Source organism: Larimichthys crocea, chromosome XVIII, assembly GCF_000972845.2.
Source record: "Larimichthys crocea isolate SSNF chromosome XVIII, L_crocea_2.0, whole genome shotgun sequence".
In the NCBI taxonomy this organism is placed as follows: Eukaryota; Metazoa; Chordata; class Actinopteri; family Sciaenidae; genus Larimichthys; species Larimichthys crocea.
This window is the reverse complement of record NC_040028.1, coordinates 3,865,245-3,868,938: the sequence shown is the minus strand read 5'-3', so window position 1 is coordinate 3,868,938 and position 3,694 is coordinate 3,865,245.

The window sequence follows — 3,694 nt, the reverse complement described above, 5'->3', positions numbered from 1 at the left end:
TGTCCCTGATGCACTTGTCACAAACCCACTTGCTTCTTTTTTATCTTGCTGTCTTCTTTCCCTCTTTTTTTTGTTCTTTTTGTGCTTTTTTTTTTTGTTTGTTTGTTTTTGTGTGGTTTTTTTCTGTTCCCTTTTTTTTCTTCTCTTTTCTCCTTTCCCCCCCCCCCCTTCCCCCCTTCTTTTCGCTGTGATATTTTTTCTTCTATTGGCTTTCTTCTTCCCCCCCTGCCCCCCCCCCCTTCCCCCTGCTCCCCTGGAGGGAACGTCTCTCGTCCCGCTCTCCCCTTCTTGCATCACCTCACTTATCACAATACCCTAGTTGTCCCCCCCTCCTCCCCAACCCCTTTAATAGCCATGTGTGTGTTTTTGCTTATCCAACGGTCGGCTCCCTAGCCTGTGTCTCGGGTCACACTTCAAGCTATTTACTGAATGCTTATAGCCTTACAAGTCCCCACATATCTCGTTTGAATTTCAGGGCTCTCAAGCCTCCCTAGCGCAACTTTGAACTCCTTTTGTGTTTGGAAAAATCGTCTTCTCTTCAGGTCACCACACTGCCTTAATCCGTTCACGGACCGTTTCCTCGCCACTTTTGAACACCCTCGTGTGTTATTTCTTGACTGATTTCAGTTCGCTCTCACGTCTTTCTGCTCCTCACCCATCTTACACCTTCTCCACTCTTTGTTTTGTGTGTGTGTGCGATCTCATTTTTATTCTTTTGTTCAACTTTCTCCATTTGGTCCTTCGGATTGATGCACACACACACACACCCACACACCCCCACTCACACACACACACACACACACACTCCTTTGTTGTTGGGCCCTCTTCGCGTATGTCGACGCTGTGTACACGTATTTTCCTACCCCACTTTCTCGCTGGATTTTGACGTAGATCCTCGACACATCGAGCTCTCCCTGACACACACGATCCACAAACTGCAGATCGAGGATCGATCTTTGCCCACTTCTCGAGAAGGTTGATATATGTAGCGTAGTCTTATCTATTATCCCGGTCGTTATATCCTCAACGTGCGATAGCTCACACGCCGACATAAGTCTAGCAGGTCAATCTCAGAGGAGGCATTAGTCCTTCCACCTCTGCCTCATCATAATCTCATGTCTGATTGTCTTCCCCTCCCTAGGTCCCGGCCGCTGGAGCTCAAACGACGGCAGTTCTCGCCGACGCGCCATAGTATACTCCCAATAGGTGGTGGATATATTGATCTGATGGGTAATGACGGTCTCCGTTTTTACGCGCCGCGACACCTCCTTTGTCGCCACGCACGTACGAGCGAGTTCTCGCCTGTTTTCAGGCGGAGGACTAGCACAATGACTGCACTTTTTCGAGCCATTACGCCCTGCTATGCCACCGCCCGTTTTGAGGTCCACATTCGCGCTGAGGTTCTATGGACTCGGTTGAGAGGAGTCTTATTTGTCTCTATAAGAATCCGTCTACTCTCCAGCATTTTGATGCTGGTGTATTTGTCGTGGACGTCATGTCTGTGTGGTATTATATGCAACCTATTTCTACATTAGCCCCATGTCGACCTTCGTGTCGAGGTAGCTGCTGGGTGTTTTTCCAGTCGTCGGCCCACATTATGAAGCGTCGCTTTCGTCTTTTCGGACTGCCACTGAATTGTGGTACGCATTCTTGCTACGTGCTGCTATTGCTTGCTAATGACTTTATTAAAGTTTTTGTGTGTTCGAGCACGCGTTTCGGTGGAGTATAAATGACCTTTATTAGCTGGGTAGAGTTAGCTGTGTTATAATTCACATTCCTGCTTCTAATGCAAGGGGTTATCATATGCATGTGTGTGGAATGAATCTACAGACCGTATTATAGCAGTACGGTAGACTAGGTGTGTCCCAGGCACAGGGATGTATACGTCGATAGCAAAGAATGAATACTTGTGAGCATGTTCGTTCACCATCACTGAAGATCGGGCGAGGTAGCTTCGATCTGGTGGTGATCCGTTGTCCCCACTACGCTTAGGTAGTATGTTGAGCTGGGAGCGTGGGTTTTCGACATAGAGTCACGGGCGCGATTGAGTCCTGCACACGTATCCTATCTCTTCCTCGCTAGTAGGGGTGAAGTTTAGATAATGCGCGAGGGTACACGAGTTCGCCGGAGCGCGGCGTTGGCAACGCTCGCATTACGTATAAAGAACATATATGTAAACACGACATCAAGTCTACTTCTAGTACAAACTCTGTTTCGTCGCACATCGCTGAACGCCTTCCGCGAGAATTGTTGATGCTCCGCACTTCCGGTGTCGAACACCTGACATAAAATAATTGTGAATAACCTACATAGGCTTATAAGTCTCTTAGGCATTTTAATGAATATATAAAAGCTGCATATTCAACACCTACCTACTCGTGATTTGCCATTCGACTTGACCTTCTCCTTCAATAAACTTAGACAGCTGTCCAGCACCCTGCATGGACCTCCATGGAGAGTTTCACATTTTTGCTGCCTAAGCATTCCAAATCATATTTTGCCTTATATAAATTGGATGATCGCCAGCGACATAATATATGAGATGAACAACATTGAGACACCGGCTAGCTCAATGATTGAAATCGCAACAGCTACAGTGCTACCATGACGGGTGGTTCAGGCTAGAACCATTTTTCTCATTTTATTTTTTTTTTTTTTTTTTTTTTTTTTTCTTTTTTTTTTGCACATAACACTTTATTTCACTAGGTTGTCTACGTTTATCTCACATGGAAAACAACACAACAGATGCAGAAAATAGGAATATAAGATGTGTGTTTTGTATGTCCTCTTCAACAACTTGAAGTTTTACTACAAACCACATAAAACCTCCACCGTTACATTATATTGTGATATTACACATGTTATATTACATAATTACGCAGCCTTGTGTAAGTGCAGTTGGATTTCCTGAGTACTGTGGATGTCTTTTCTCAAGTCCTTATGAATTCTACTCATATCTTTCCTTGACCTCATGACCTTTTCACATCGTGGTCAGGGAAGTGTTTAGGAAAGGACGATGATGTACAAAGAGGTGTTCTTCTCTTATAGCTAGAAATTGGGATTTGTATGCTTTCAAAGATAAACTGGAAGAACACTGAGCTATGACTCTGATGGCAGAAAGCAGAAATCACAAACATTACCTCTTAAGTATCACAGGCCTAGAGGAATCTGTCAGTGCAAGAAAGAATATGTTGTGTGATTATGAAACAACCTTTGCCTCTTTTTGCATGAATGTACCAGTGCATAGTTTACAATTCTTTTTGTGGAGGAACAAATAAACAAAGTTACTCCAATACTGTCTTGGTTATTGATTTATTAGAATAAAATGATGTTAGCATACAATTATAAGAACACTGTTACAGGAATATTACACAGAGAATACCAAGTTTTAAGTCTTAAGTGGCAGTGCTAATCATTGTACCACCGTGACACCCTATAGAATATATATGAGAGTGTGAAAGCATAAAGGAATATATGTAAATAAATGAATTATAAACACATACTGACTTTGTGGTTTCATCTGACAATATTTTGTGGGTACATTGTTTATTAGAGGATCTTCCTTCCAATAGCATTTCAGCATAATGCACACACACTTAAACACATAAATTCTCTCAAAACAGTAAATACAGTCTCTCTTTATATTTATAAACAAACAAGAACGCTATTATAAATCATTTTGCTAGCCATAACT